The 16,437-nt window shown below is 37.4% G+C and overlaps 1 protein-coding gene and 1 pseudogene across 2 annotated transcripts in view; one reads left to right on the top strand and one right to left on the bottom strand.

Moving 5' to 3' along the window:
* Nucleotides 1–16,437, bottom strand: part of LOC121653015 — a 104,045-nt pseudogene that overhangs the window by 78,008 nt on the left and 9,600 nt on the right.
* The window catches only part of rgs8 (regulator of G protein signaling 8), a 30,106-nt gene continuing 26,602 nt past the window's right edge, over nt 12,934–16,437 (top strand). For both annotated transcript variants that reach the window (XM_042007289.1, XM_042007287.1), the window contains exon 1: nt 12,934–13,080. The gene's annotated coding sequence lies outside the window, so the exon portion shown is untranslated. The remainder of the gene's footprint in view (nt 13,081–16,437) is intronic.

The raw sequence follows: 16,437 nt of genomic DNA, 5'->3' as shown, positions 1-16,437 counted from the left end.
TGTGTGCTTTGCGCACTGTCAGTGTGTCCTGTGTTCCTCCCGTTGAGGTAGTGGCTGTGTGGTACCCTACCTTTTTGATTGTGTGTGTGGGAACAAGCAGGGCCTTTTTTTTTTGTAGTTTCAAAATCCTTTTGGGGAGAGATTTTGAAACTTTTAGGAGGGGTGTGTTACGGCCCCTGCTTGTTGCAGGCAGCTGTGGCTCTTTATGTGCTAATTAGGGACTGCAGAGCGCTGCCCGGAGTGGCTAAGGCCAGCGACTCTGGCCCCGCCCCGTTTTGACTGGCATCCCTCTGGACCAGTCAGGCTGCAGCCCAAGGGAAAGCTTAAGACTGAAAAGGCTGCAGCCGAGGCAGGTCTGGAGGGGGAGAAGCCAGAATGGCTCAGGCCGCTCTCCCCCTCATGATGTGCACCAGGTGTGTGCGGGTGTCGCGCCATCCTTTTGTGTCACTGGGTGTTTTAGGAGTTTAGTTCTGTGTGGTAGTTTGTTTCTGTGTAGTTGTGTTAGCGCTGGGCTAGGTGCCCAAGCATACCCCTTATATTGGGTCGTAACAGTCAGTGCCAGGCAAACCAATCAGCCACACCGATCTAATGCGCTGTGATTATTTGTTTATTTTATATTTTGATAAGCAGGCCCGTCATGCCACTTTCGGGCTCAGGCCTGAGAATTCTAGCAGGCTTCTACCGCGGGCCAGTCCGGGCCTTGGTACGTCTTGATTGGTGGTACGGAGCTACTAACGTTTGACGTAGCCAATAGCTACGCTTGATTTGTGAAACGGTCTATAGTCTATACTATAATTCATAGAACTCTTTAAGACTTAAAACATTAAATAGCAAACAAGTTCAATTCAAATCCAAGCCAGTTCAATCTAATCGGGTCTAAATTAGTTATTTTTACAGGGCAAAGTTTTGGTAACTGAAAGGCTTGTCATATTAATTCTAATCAGGACACCAAAAACTATATCACAGCCAGGAAAATGTATCAATACAAGATTTAATACATTATCAAATATCAATCATTTTTGGCAAGTCTTTCTGTATTATATGTTTTCTGGACCAATATATCTATATCAGTAAAGCAATTATATTAACTGGCATGTGACTAAACTTATTTAGTTTATACATTTTTCTACATGCACATTATTTAAATGATATCTAATGCATGTTTCCATTTTTTTTAAGTTCTTGGGGAAAAAAAGGGCAAAAAAAAAATTCTCCACGTCTCACTAAAGGGTTGCCAGGTTACACATTCAGTTGTTTTTAACACTTATAGTTTTTTGGTGTGTGTGTTTTTTGTTTTTTTTTTCTTTTTTGTTTTTTAAATACCCACAGCTTTTTGTCTTCGAACTTCTACATCTGTATAAATTTCCTGAAAATAAATACAGAGAGATGAGAGTAAACAAGTGCCGTATAATCACTGCCCTTCAAAAATGATTCCATAAAATTTAGCATCATGCTGAGATTCTCGGTAGGTGGTGGATAAACCTAATGCTCTAATTCAGCATGTTCATGATGCTAACCAGTTCGCAATTTATATTCATTTATTCGCAAACAGTATACAGCAGTCTGACTGGTTGAATTTTAAAAGAAAAGAAAAAAAAAGGAAACTAAATTAAACACCCAACCTAAATAATTCAATGATGCATGAATGGTCATGTCTGACCTATAATTCATAATTACAGGAAGTTAATCACCATTGCCTGATGAAGAACAGGTGCTGCTGTTACACGGAATGAGTTGACATGTCATGTATTTCACTGACATTAATTTATAATCACTTGTAAATGACATGTTCTTTGATTTTGTAAGGTGTTTAACTCAAAGCCTTATTAAATCCATTGTAAAGCTGCTGCTTCTTTAATCTACATAACTGTGACTGCACAATTAATTAGTTCAGTGAATGTAATTTCATAAACATTATTGGGTTTAGTTATCTGGTACCTAAGTCCACTTATACAAACCAGTTTAAAAAAGAAAAAGAAGAAAAAAACAAAGAAAAAAACAGGACTGGATCTACACTCTTTTTCTGTTAAACATGATTCTGTTAAATCCTAAGCAGTCATGTTTGTTTGTGCCTAGAGCTAAATTAAGTTGCATCTTTTTGTTTATTTTTTATTGATTAGTCTAGAATATTTGAGCACCTACTGCTTATATATTAGTTGTATCCCCAGTTTTGCAGAGTAGGGAAACACAGTCATGCATCGAGGGGCATGATTATGACGCCTCACAAAACATGAACATTTGATTTGCAAATGGTTATCAGTTAGCTCCTGTGATGAATCAGAATGGCCAGCTTTTTCCAAGCACTTGCAATATCTGCTATCCATCAGACAATCTAGATTAGATTATTTTAATTACAAATTTCAGGTAAGACATGACCACACATGCATCATCCAGACATCTAAGTCAGCTTAATATTAATTTTCCATTGTGAACTTTTACATGTTACAGTCTTTTCATTCTAAATGCATATCTTGCTTCTATTATAACAGGTGAAGGAGTTTTCTTTTTTTTTTTTATTTTGTGCGCATGTTGACAAAGCAGTAGTATGGCATGGAGTAACTGTCCATGGAGTCCATGCAGGTTTCACGGGTTAAAAAAACAAAAAAAAAAAAAAAAAAACATTTCACACAAAGTCAGGAGACCTCTTAAGCATTTGGAACCCCTTTTAAATCAATGAGAGATTGACAAGTCCCTTCGAAGTTCCCACATGCTGCTCAACACATGCTGATGACATAAAGAGTCCTTGGTTGGTGTGGTCATGTGACATTTGACATGCTGAATCAACATATCAAAACAATGCTCACAACACTTTCTTGTCATATGCTCGACACTTGCACAAGCAGATTGGCTGAGCATAACATCACTACTTATCAGTAAGAATAAATGGAAAAAAAGCTTAAATTTGCTAGGGAGCATAAAGATTGGACTCTGTAGCAATGGAAGAAGGTCATGTGGCCTGATGAGCCTTGATTTACTCTGGTTCAGGGTGATGGGAGCATCAGGGTGAGAAGAGAGGAAGATGAAGCAATGCAGCAATCATGCCAAGTGCCTGGGGTTGCAGCAGTTGGTCGGGTTCAGTAACATTTTTTGTCCAATGCATGAGGTCAGATGACTACTTGAATATACTGAATAACCAGGTTCGGTGGCATGTCAATATTCCAAGGATAACAATGCCAGGATGCATGGTGCTCATATTGTGAAAGAGAGGTTCAGGGAACACGAGACATTTTCACGCATGGATTGGCCACCACAGAGTCCAGACCTGAACCTCACAGAGGTCAGATGCTCTCATCATTAATACAAGATCTTTGGGAAAAATTATTGCAACATAGATGAAATTAAGTCTTGACATTTTTAAAGCTTTTCAAAACAATGCCCCAGTGATTGCTACTTTAATCAAAGCTAAAGGTTTTTCAATCCATTATTAGCGTGTGACCCTTTTTCTTTAAATTATACATAATTAAATTATAAATTAATCCCAGAATAAATGTATATTAATTATATATATATATATATTTTTTTTTTTTTTTTTTTTTTTTTTCTTGCCAAGCCAAGTGTAGTTGCAGTGTAGTCAGCAGTAGCCGATGGCCTGTGTAGTTCCAGTAGCAGTATTCTGAAGCTGCTTACAACTGGATCATTGCAGAGAGAGAAGTGAATGACAGTTAAGCCCTGTTTCCACCAAGGGGCCCGGCCTGGCACTGCATGGGTCACTAAGTTTTTTTTTTTTTGTTTGTTTGTTTTTTGTTTTGTGTGTGTGTGTGTGTGTGTGTGTTTCCACAGGCAAAAACAGAAAAGGAAGCAGAAAATCCAATCCAGGCTGCCTTACATTTTTGGGGCCCTTTCACTGTCTTACTGATCCAACCCTAAACTGTGGAGCTTGACACACAGCAACATACTGATTGGACTCGGCATTAAGAACAAAGCAGGGAGGGCGCCACATATAAATGTACTATCGATAATTTTTGTTGTTTAAAGCCACATGCTGAGAAGAAAGAACACAAATTGCCAATGTCCATCATTCTCCTCCTTTGTTTCTGAATTGAATTATTCTAATTCAAGTAAGGCATTGCACTGCTATGATGTAGCTGATGTTTGATGCTGATCGGTTTCCAGCTTATACACTGTCTACCAGATAAGGGTACAGTTAGCTGCTTGCTGTGAGCCGCCCAAACAGCCATCATGTTGGTTGTTAAAGAGAGTTTTTTGTCCCTATAGTAGTATAGTGTAGTTGTAGTAGTTAACCCCGTTTTTGACAGCACTGCCATGCACCAATATAAATGCATGTGCACGTAATTTACAAAGCTGAGGTGCATGCCTAAAAAACAAAACTTCCCCAAAAGCCCCTGTGTAATTTGAGACCTGACCACACTACACCGTCCCACCCCGAGCTGGACCCCTCGATATAATCATGGCCTCAGAATAGCATGTAATTCATTGAGAGAAGAAGGGGAATAGAGTGAGTGGTAAGAGGGGGTGAGCAGAGCTGAATAGGTTCGTAAAATAAAGAAAAAGGAGGTTTTCTCAGGTGAAACAGAGTGAGGGAGTAAAATTTGAAGGACCGGATGAGTGATAAAAAAAGAGCTGATCTATTAAAAATGAATGGGAATTATCAAAAGGCAAGTTGGAGAAGTAAAATTTGGAACAATTTTAGGGAATGGTAATTTGTTAATTGGATGAAGTACTGAGGCACCGATGGAAAAGGTAAATGGTTAGTCATGGGAAGTCCAATATACCTAGTGGTCAGAAGAAGAGGGAATAATAAAAAGAGTATTTGAAACTGATGGGGAATTTGATGGTACAAATGACAAAATGTGATGGAGACTATGAATGAGGGAAGTGAAACCTGAGGATGAAATATGAAAGCTTCTTCCTTAGAGGACAAAAAACCTTTTAAGGCTGGATGACGTGGGAAAGAAAAGAAAAATCACAAAAAAGTGTGGGAAGAAAAGAACAAAACGGTAACATATTGTAGCAGCAACAGCTACAATCAAGTCTGAAACCAAACAGATAAAGACTGTTGTCACATAGCAGTGCATCATTTGAGCATGATGGAGCTGAGAGGCATTATAAAGCCAGTAGAAGAGAACAGCCAGATATAAGCATTAAAACATCCTGGCAAAACCCATGTCAGATTTAACTTTAGTTGGGTAAGTGAGGAGGTGGCTGTGATGGGTGTGCTGCATTAGCAAGGAGGACTGAGGAGAAAAGGGGGGAATGTACCATTTAATTTCAAGACACTGGCACCAGGAAAACTTTATCAGGAAAAGCATGAACTATGTGACATTCTCTACTGTGTGTAAGAATTACTGACACCTGGAGGTAAAGATGGGCATAGAAATGACTTCAAATGGCAAGTACAGGTGCTAATGGATGGTTGCCATCAGTGGCCAAAATTCTTCCAGACTCAGATAAACATGTTATGCTCTGCAAGTGGATCCAGTGGCCTCAGGTGAGGCGATGACCACAGATACGTCAACATTGCTCTACATGTGTTATGTGTTCTTCTATCTGCCTTTTAAGACATTACTTATCTCAAACAGTGTTATAACACGTATCAGACTGAGCTGCAGAACCTCAGAGTTTTCTCACTTCATACATAAAAGTTGTTTGTCCATTTAGAGACACTGTAGTAAAAAAGGTGGCACAAATATGGCGGCTGCCATGTATGTGGACCCACAGCAAGTGGATATAAATAGCTCATTCTGAGGGAAATAAACTAGAGTTATTTTAGTGGGGGGATAAGATACCAATGCAATTGATGATATACATTTTTTTTGTCATTGATCTTTGATTTTGCTACACCTTTGTTGCACCTTTGAGCATAGAGGGACAAAAGAAATTGACTTCATTTAAGGCAAGGCACGTTTATTTGTGTAGCACATTTCATGTACAAGATAACTTAAAGTGCTTCATATTCCAAACCTGGAAAGAGGTTTTACCAGCAGACTGGTAAAATTTAGGCCCATTGTTTTAATATCTCATGTCAGCTGGTTGTGTGACAAATGAAAGGCTTACGTATTATTTACAGTTTGTTGACATCAAAGTGGGTTTAGGAGAGGAAGAGGCATAATTGTTGTATTGTGTTTAGAGGATGAGATTAAATGAGCTGAAGAAATTCAAGAGTGTGTTGCTGCAGTGTTTTTGATACGTTACATGTTCTGGAGAAAAGGATTAATGATTAAACATCACTTTATAGGAAATAAAGTGCAACTTTTTAACTGGGTCATGGACCTTCTTGAAAGAGGATCTGTATTAAGTAAACATGTTGAAAATAATGGAACACCTCAAGGGATCCAACTTTATTTTCAGCCATGGTTAATGACATATTTGGAAACTTCAGTGGATGTTGGTGGCTCAGTGTTCGCAAGGGCGTAGGATTAATTTCCTGCAGAGGCCCCTTATGATAGAATGTTATTTGCAATATCATGAGTATATTCTGACCTCTGATTGCAGGCTCTGCTTCCAGTTACCATGTGTAAGCTTTTTAAAGTTTTTATCATTTTTTCTGTATTTTGTTGACATCAAGTGTTTTCTGCCTCTTCTCCTGCAGTTCTTTTTGTTTCCAGAGTCTATGTCCTACTTTAGTCACTGCAATTAATTTTCCTACCTGCCTGTCAAGCCTGTCCTAGCTTCCTTTCATCCAGCTTATTATCCCACATTTAAACCCTGCACAGTTCAGCCAAATACCTGAACCCATTAAATAAATAACCAAGTAATCCTCAGTCTATCTATCACTCTGATTTTCAAATTTGGTCCTTTATAAAACACTGTGTAAAAATAAATTGGTTAGGTAAAGAGCCGATCTGAAAATAGTCCTTCCAGGAACCAGAAGCTCCACCTCCAAAAGTAGACATGCCCACACACCACTGCCAGAGCATGACAACAGGTTATTTCAGTGAATTAAATCTATTTGCAATGTACTGTAAGTATGTCAGCTTTTCTTCTCTTTTTTTTGGACTTAGTTATTTTCTGTGGGAATAAATGTATTTCTTATTTGAACAATAACTCAAATATTTAGGTCGTTAAGATTTTTGACAGAATTTGTTTGACTGTTTAAGGCATGGATGGTTCTACTTTTTTTGTTGGTGCTTTTGCCATCTGCCACCTTTTTCTTTTTTTTCTGATTAAAACAGTTCGCATACTAGAATTTTCTGCTGTGCAACCCACACAAAGTATTATGCAGCCAACTTTCTTTGGCACTTCATTGTCAAAGAAAAAATAAAACTTCAATCTGCTCCAGTGCTTCATCCAAAATTCTGGAAATGTTAGTTTAATTGAAAAAACACTGAAAAACAAGTTTATAGATTAATTTAACCCACAGATCTACCCCTTGTTTTTTAACACAGAGAAAGGGACAACTGAAATAAATTTAGTAAGTAAATAATATCAGACAGGTGTGACATTTCCCTTTAAAGAACTGCGAGTCACTACGGAGGCTGTTCCTGTTGTTATATGGGTTTTTTATGAGTTTTATATGAGTTTATTCCTGAAGCCGCCTGTTTTTTTTTTGTTTTTTTTTTTGGCCAGACATCAAAAGAGCCTGATAGGCTATATAAAAAGAAAACTGTTGGGCTCAGAACATGTTAAAGGATGACTCTTAGTTATACTCATCAGCTTACAATATTGAGTTGAAGTGACCTGACCAGTCATATATGAGAGTCCTTGTTTGCAAAATCAAGATCATAGAATGTTCTTAGCAAACGTTTTTGACAGCAGCTGAAAACCATATATGTTTTTGTAAATGCTTTGTCACCTTCTAACTCAAAACAAATTGATATGACAGTAGAAAAAATAAACTCTTCTAAATGTTAAGGCTGGACAGATTTATCCAAATATCGATAGTATCGATACTAAGGGTAGTATTGATCAATACCACCGTGATGAGATCAGTATTTTTCTTAGAAAATGCTTTGAGGGGAAAAAGCCAAAGAATGTGAATGAGAACGAACAAGGAGTAGGTTTTGCTTTCGTTTAGACAATTTTCACTGTTGACTTAATTTTCCCAAGCAACTGTGTCATAAAAGGGAATAACAAAGTTATTTTATTATTTTGTTAGGTTGTTGATGTTATTTTAAAATGTTTACTAACAAAACAAGCTTAAATTAATTTTTTTTGGTTTTGCCATTCGGTTATTTTAAAAAATGTTTTATTTGACAAAAACCTTTATACTGTGTTTGATTATGATAATAATAATGACAGATAATTAAAGGCAAAGTCATAAAATGATTGCAAAATTTCAAGAAAAAAGTATCGCTATCAATTTTGGTATCGGTAATATTTGCCCTGGATTTACTTTGTATTGGATTGATACCAAAATTTGCAGTTTCGACCAGTTAATACAAGGATACCGTGTATGGACATCTTTAGTGATTTTTTAAGTCAATTAATTGGGCAAATTGATTAGTCACGCTATTATTAGGGTGGACATTTAACACATTAATTACAAAAAATGAAATATTTTAAAAAATCATGCATTTAATTACAGTTTGCATTCCAAACAACTGTTTCCAGTACACTGATTAAATGGAGACATGTCAGAGCTCGGTTAAATCACTGTTGCCAATTTAGCTACTTTGGCGCTATATTTAGCGAGTTTTCAAACCCGACAAAGAAGTGACTAGTGTCAAATCGATAGACTTTTTCTGGTGTTATTGGAGATTTTTGGAAACTGATGTGAAAGCACATTTACTTCTTAATGAGCAGCTCTTCTGCCCTGCGCTCACAGCTGCAGTCCGAGCAGGAGATGTTCACCTCTGCTTCATGACCAGACTGAAAATGAAACATGCAAAGCTGCTGCTGGCTGATCCTGCTCTGGCTTACCGTCAGTTATTAATGCCTGCTAATGAGTGTGGACCAAAACATTTAAGAAGTTAAAAGTACAGTAAACTGTTGTAGAGTTTTAATTACAGAACAGCTGGAGCTGCTGGTTAAAGTACTTAAAATGTCGCTTTAACTTTAGGTCTGTTCATTTTGGGCCAGGGATATTTTCTATTTCCCTTTCTACTGTTTAGAAATTAAGTGCATTTGACCAGACATTACTAATGCTTAAGTGTGCAATAATAATGTCTTTGTCTATTATTTGATTGAGTTGTCCACTAAAATACTTTTAAATAAAATAGTGTTGCATGTTAACAATTTTGTTGCCTCTGGTGGCCTTTGGACAGGAAAAGGGTTAAGAAAGTGACAGAAGGGTGACATGCAGCAAAGGGACCTGGATTCAAACCCGGGCCATATGAGTGAAAGACCTGCTTCTGTGTAAGACAGCTGCCTAGGTGAGCTAATGACTACCCCACAAAAGCATTTGTCATAATTAATTGACTCTCCATTCCAGTCCAGTGGTGACCCAAGGGTAAAAAAAAAAACAAAAAAAACTGCAAGAGAGTTTAATGTGACCCATAGGATTAATTAGGCAAATGTGAAAATGAAAGAAGACATTAATTGCATTTTTTTTTTTTTAAATAAAACTTCAACAGCCACTAAAGGTTACATGTAAAAATCTTGATAAGCTTGTATTTCTTTCCACTAAAACTACAAGAAATATTTTTGGAGTTTTCATTCATGATTATTATGCTTTTATTGGTCTGGCCTACTTGAGAGCAAATTGCAGTGTATGACCTGACCTAAAATATGTTTGGCGTCACTGAACTTGTCTTATTGTGTCTTTTAGTGAGTTTTTATCGTATGGGTAGACTATGCAGAATGAATCTAGATCACCACAATGTGTATTAAAATTTACAGATGACTTGAAAAACTGCGGTGCTGCTGTGGTCTGTTTCCTCCACTATAGCTATAAACAATGGCAGAAACAGCTGTTAAGCTTTCCTGCTTTTGCCTCCAGACTGTGGTTGGGGTCAGAGGCGGACTGGGAGAAAAGATTCAGCCCAGGCATTTTGGCTAACACTAAATGATCATGCACACAAATCTTTGTGTTCCACTAAATGTGAATATCAGCCATACAACTGCTTAAAGCCACTAGAACCATGCAGTGAGTTTGCAGAAATCAGTGTGAGTGGACACATTAAATACTTACACCAGTTTACACCAAAATATTAAAGCATCATTCATCCTACTTTGTCATGTCTGTGTTTGAGGGAGAAAGAAAATATAACAAAGACTTTTCTTCTTTCTGTTTGGTCAATATTTAAAATCTCATAATGAAAATGTGTAAAATACCAAACTGACTGCGTAGTGTCACGTCATTTTAAATACAAATTACTGCACAATGATGAAATGAAGAAATGTGACAGTTACAACTTCCAGGAGAACATTTCCGATTAGTCATAAAGAGAGACGGGGAGGGACAAAGACACAGGAAGCTATGACACAAGCAGCTGTGCAGCTTCATGAAGGTCACACATCCTTGGTCAGCTTTGTGGGCGGATATTTTTCATCACGCTCCCTTTGTGAACTGCTTACAAAAGCGCTGTGAAAAAACGGTTCATATAATGTTTGTAATTAATTACTGAGTGCCATGCAGACAAAAGGACATGTCATTTCAAGAGTTCATATTTGAGCATAATTTCTTCCTCTTTTTTCAAGGTTTATAGTCAAAGCCTTTGGTTGACAAAGCTTTTATTGTATTTGGGTTTTCTGCTCCACAGATGTTATACTGGACCATTATCATCTTTAAACACATAATCATAACGGATGTGTGTGATTTGGATAATGTTTTCAGGTCAATAATGCAACATAACTGAAGCACAACTGTTTTCTAAACATTACCTATTATGGGCTGGACACACAGGAGGCGACGTTGCTCCTTCTCATTCATTTCCTATGGAACTTGCGCAATGAGCCGGAAATCGTCGCCCTTCTCCAGCCAAGCAACAGGCGACATTCTTGCATGTGAAATGTGCTTGTTCACATGCACATGGGGGCTTTTCATGTGACATAAGAAAAGAGAAAAATGTTAAATTTTTGTCGCTGTCACATGGCACTACAACCAACCACCGTGGATTTCATTGACTGAAATGACTGAATGAGTTAAGAGCAGGCTAAACAGCACAGTCTGCAACACTTTCAACATGGAGGAACAGATCATTTTAGTTGTCTGACTTTCCCATACTTCACAATACTTCATGCAAAAAGTATAGAGATGTAAATTGAAAGGCAGCTGCGTGACGCCAGGGTGAATTTGCCCCAATGTAGATCCTGGATTTATCTGGATCAGCCTTGAGGTCCGTCATCAAATGACGAAATTCACCACATTTCCTTGTTTGAACCCAGGGTTGTCTATCTCTTTTGTACAGTAGAGTCAACAGCAAAATTTCTGTCAATTTGAGCAAACTCTTCTAACTCTTCATCCTTCATGCCTTGTTTGTCACGGACCGCTTTGAAAATGTCAAAATTCCCTCCAATATTATAACCAATCAAATTTCTTGGGGAAACGTGATCTGAGCCCATCTGACGTTCTAATATAACTCTTAGAACGCTGCTTATGATGTAATAATCTTTAATCAACGCCAGTATGTGGAAAATTAACCATTTTAAGTATGTTTTACACAAAGTGCACGTGAATCCTCCAACAGCAAATTTTCCTCCTCATTGAATTCATTAGAATAAATGTAAATTGCTGCTAAATGATTTGACTTGTACCTCTCCAGTATTTAACTCTGTGAATGTATGTGGATAGAAACTGAGTATAGCAAAAGCAGAAGGAAATAAAGACTTGTGTGTAGGCAGTGCTTATGTCCGATTTTGTGTGTGTGTGATTTTATGTAACACTTGGTTATCTATTTGCTGGCAGAAATGATCTGCTCCCTGCCAGTACACCTCCTCTGCACTCACAGCTCCTTGCAGATCACATCTTCCTCTGCAGATTGCAATAAGATAAACGTTCCCTCTCTCTACCTTCTACATACAATATGCTCCCATGCTTGTCATGTGCCATTTTCCATACAATTTGAGGTGCTAACAAATAAAGATGCCAATGCAATTCTTGTCTTCGTGCATGTCCAATATTGCCCCACACATAACAGATGAACAATGCTGTGAGATAATTTGGTTGCTTGACGACCAAATCATGCTCCTGCACCAATTTTGCATGCATATGCAGTCGTTGGCTGTTACGCAGCATCTTTTGTAGAGATGCAATTTGTAGTAAAACAAAGAACACCTAAAGTCACAGTCCTTCACATTGGTTTTATGTTCAGTTTTCTAAGCATTTTTCTGTATGAGAGAGAAAAATTCAAACTTGTGCATGGAGCTGTCTAACTACAAAGAAGACAACCAAAATTTAAACACACTGTGGACAACTTTTAAAGCATTTTAGACTCTTACCAACAATGCATCAACAAGGTAAGTCTGAGTCCCAAATTTTGTCTACAGAAAGAGAGGAAACATGTTTTTACTGCACTTTCTTCGAAGTCCGCTCCTAGAATCATCTTTGAAAGTGTCATCTCTGCACTGAAGTGCTTATGAATATTGCACTGACTTGTATCGTGCTAATTATTAGTTTATCACTAGTTATACAATCCAAAATAACAAATTGTTTTCTTGTTTTTATTTTGTACATTTTCAAAATTGTGAATAACATGAATCGTTTTTTGTTTTTTTTTTCCAAAGATGTCTTAAAATATTTTAGAGCGCCAGTTATAAATTGTAGGTAGCATGTTTCCCACATCATTGCTTTCATCAATCTCAGGACAGACCTCTACATACACTGTTTTTTTTTTTTCTTTTTGCCAGACAAATTTATGTTCCCATCTCCTCAAATACAGCATCACTGAACAGCACTTCTCCACCTCACAGATGTGTTCAGGGTTGTCCTTGGAGATTTCCCTGTGCAAACAAAGCTCTCTTCCCCCTCTGTCTCTCTCTGATTCCACCCCCTCTGCCGCTATCCATCTCGGCTGCTCTCCCCCCCTACAATTTCACACCAATGAGAGTGCTGCATGTAGCTCCCACTCACTGGCATCAGAAACACGAGATATCTTCAGTCCTGAGCTGTACAATTTCATACAAATACACAGCATTGGCTAGACAGAGGCTGCTTTCTGCCAAAACGCACGTTGGGGATAGACATTGATAAAAAAGAAGGGGAAGAAGAGTCCAGCTCATCCCTCACACACCAGGCTCAAGGTAAAAGATCCATATTAATCTACTGGATGACAGAGTTATGTAATTCTGCTGTGGACACTGAGCTGTAGTTATTCTTCATGCTTCACAGGGCTGATTATAATTGATGGCTTATAATGAAAGCAGACTGCAAATTAGACAGAAGATTGCTGATTTCACACCTTTGTGGCAAATGTTGCAAATAAAACTATTGCATGACAGACATACAAGCAATCAATCCATCTGATTTTAGGGGTGTGTGTATACTGCATGTCTAAATTTCTTCCCAAGAGATAACTAAAAACATGCTTTCAATACCATTTCCTGAGAACTATTGAGTTCACACCCTCCCACCTTCCCTCCTTTGATGCCGGTAGCTCTGAAGGCTTTTCAATCCAGTAAATGTCACTCACTAGGGCTGTCAAAGATGGAGTAAGACTTTGAAGCCCACACAAGTACCACCTCAGGATGAGGTATTTTCAAATCCTTCCTTGATACCTGCATGGCTCTCTGATAGCCCCGTTATTCCTCATTGCCTTATACTAACCTGTCATTGACCATTACACTTAAAGGGTCAATTTACCTGAATTACAACTACCCCCACATGTTTCTCCCCTCTTGCTTCTTTGGTATTGTGCTACCATGTACTGTTTGCCCAGAGTAGTCCATCTTTTAAGAAAGGTGATGTTATCTTACAGGAATGTGAAAGAAGCACAGGCTCTTTGGGAATGTGGTGGTGGTATGTAATAGGATAAAATGGTATCCTGGCACCATAAAAAAAAAAAAAAAAAAAAAAAAAAGTAGATTTGTTGTAGTGGACAAGCTTTTTACTTTTTTTTCCATTTGTTTTCTTTAATGCTTTAGAGGAGGTTGTGTTTCTTTAGTTCCTGTTTGACAAGGAAAAGCTTTCTTTATATATAATGACAAAGGAGCTCAACTTATGATCTTTAAAAAAGTTAATATTGGACCAATTTTTAAATATATATATATATATATATATATATATAGATAGATAGATAGATAGATAGATAGATAGATAGTTTTGTTTTAGCCCCCCAAAAGTTAAAGTTTAAAAAGAAGTGTATTCTTTCATTTCACGTTACTGACAACTGTTGTGAAGATTAAAACTGCTGATTTTTCAGGGCAAACAAGAGACTACTGCTAGCAGCTAATAAGCTAGGTTAGCGCAAACAGTGCAAGGAGGGGAAATATCTACCCAGGCTCAGTCTCTGTTAACCAAATCCTTAAACAAGCATGTCTAAAGCGCTCCACTAAACAAACTATATCTTATGAAGCTCTAATTACTCTGAGTTAGAGGTGCTGGTCTAGGCATTAGTGCTGCTTTGACCCAAGACTTAGCAAGCTGTTGCTGCCTACTTTCAGTGTTTGTGCTAATGTGACTGACTTCTGACTGACCATTGTAGCAAAATAATCCATTCATATTCCTTGTCCCAGATAAAATTTCTTTTACCAGTTGACTTTACCACTATGCTTCTAGATTCCAAAATCAACTGTAACTGACTTTTTATTCCATTGTCATGAAATTCCAGTATTAACGATCTATCATGCCTATTACAGCCACGGTTTCTATCTGGGCTCAGATTTGTCAACATTTATTTAGTATGTCAGCTTCTGAGTTCATCCAAATATACAGTTCTCTGCCTCTTATAGCTGCTTTGTACTGTTATGACAGTTTAATTTAACAGTAATAGAGGAGGATTCTCAGTTTAACAGAATACACACTGGCAGTCAAATATGTTTTTTTTTAAACATTAAGTAATCATTACTATTATGAAGGTTAAGTTTTATGGCAGAGATAATAAAAAAAAGCTGTGACTAAGATAATTTATTGTTTTTATAGATCCACATTACAGCACGGTGCTTACACAGTCATGTCTTGCATTAGGAAGAATGTAACATTGATCAGTGACTATAGCTTCCAGTTAGTTACACAGTTACACAGTTACACTACATCTATGAGACCAACTGTTTGCAAGAAGGTATAATACGTATATATACGTATTATACGCACTTAACTCTTTTTTTAAAATGAGAAAAACTTGACAAGGACATTGTTGATGTAGAGAGGCAGATTGTTTATAGGGAAGCCTCATTTTTTTCCCTTACAGCAAATGACAACATTCTAAATTATTTTTACTAAAAAAAAAGTTACTTATTTAGATTTTAAAGATGCTTGTGTCAGTGAGTACGTACTGGCATGTTCAGTGTGTATGAAAGCAATCAGCTAATGCACATAAAAATATTCATTTTAATCCAGGAGTGTCCCCGTCTACAGCAGTCTGGGTTAATGTTATAAAGGATATTTGCTGCACGACATGTATCCCCCCCCCACACACACACACACAAACGCCTCCCTCCGATTCCCCCGGCTAACATAAAACATTCATTATAAGAACATTTATAATCCTTGCAGAATTTAATATCCATAAAAGGTATTCGCTAATGCATCATAGTTCTCAAACCTCAACCTCTAGTGAATCTAAGCGTTATCTCCAAATATTGCCTCCATGCAAGTGCACAACAATCAAGGTAATACCATTTTGAAAATGTGAACAAATCAGAGCTGTTTTCATTTTAATCTCTGGCAGTAAGAAGATTACATGAAAACTGTTTACACCTACGTCTGGAGAATCCTCAGAGTAACCAGAACATTCACTCTGCAGAGATTTCCCTGTTGAGTTATTGAAATGATTTGGATATATGTAATACTAAAACTAAAACTAAAAACAGCTAAATCTCACCTTTGGCAAGTTATTAAATTAGTGTTAATGCAAAACAAAGAAACTGAACTGTTTCACTAAAAGACTAGTACAAAATTCTCTTTGAAGTAATTATAAAAGTTCGATGTTTGGTCTGTCCTCGTGTGCCGCATTAAGGTCACCATATGCAGAACTTCCAATAAGAGAGCAATTGCATCACAGTTTTAGCATTGTAAGGTCAGTTTATACTTATGTTCATAAGACAACACAGTAAATCCCACTGCAAAGAAATGCTTTTCTCTCAGAGTGAAGCCACTTTCTCTTATTCAAAATAAATCCCTGGAACAAACTGATTACATAAATAGCTAAAGGATGAGCAGTAGATGCAGTCCGTTTGTAGCACAGTGCAGTCAAATCTGCAAGGAATGCTTTGGCATCCTGTTCAACAGGCCCAGTTTATCAGCCAAAGCGTTGCAGAAATTTACTCTTGTTGAGTTCATTGCAGTAAGCACTCATGGTTAATGCACTGCAAATGTTTCTAATCTTCATCGGTCAACTACTGAACTGAAAAAAAGTGTTAAGTAAAGTATAAATTGTTCATTTCCATGACTGTAATTCTTAGTCAAATTGAGTACAAAATTAAAATAAAGTGTTGCTAATT

The sequence above is a fragment of the Melanotaenia boesemani genome, chromosome 14 (assembly GCF_017639745.1).
Source record: "Melanotaenia boesemani isolate fMelBoe1 chromosome 14, fMelBoe1.pri, whole genome shotgun sequence".
In the NCBI taxonomy this organism is placed as follows: Eukaryota; Metazoa; Chordata; class Actinopteri; order Atheriniformes; family Melanotaeniidae; genus Melanotaenia; species Melanotaenia boesemani.
Note: the sequence above shows the minus strand (reverse complement) of the source record. Positions and strands in the feature narration are given on the sequence as shown.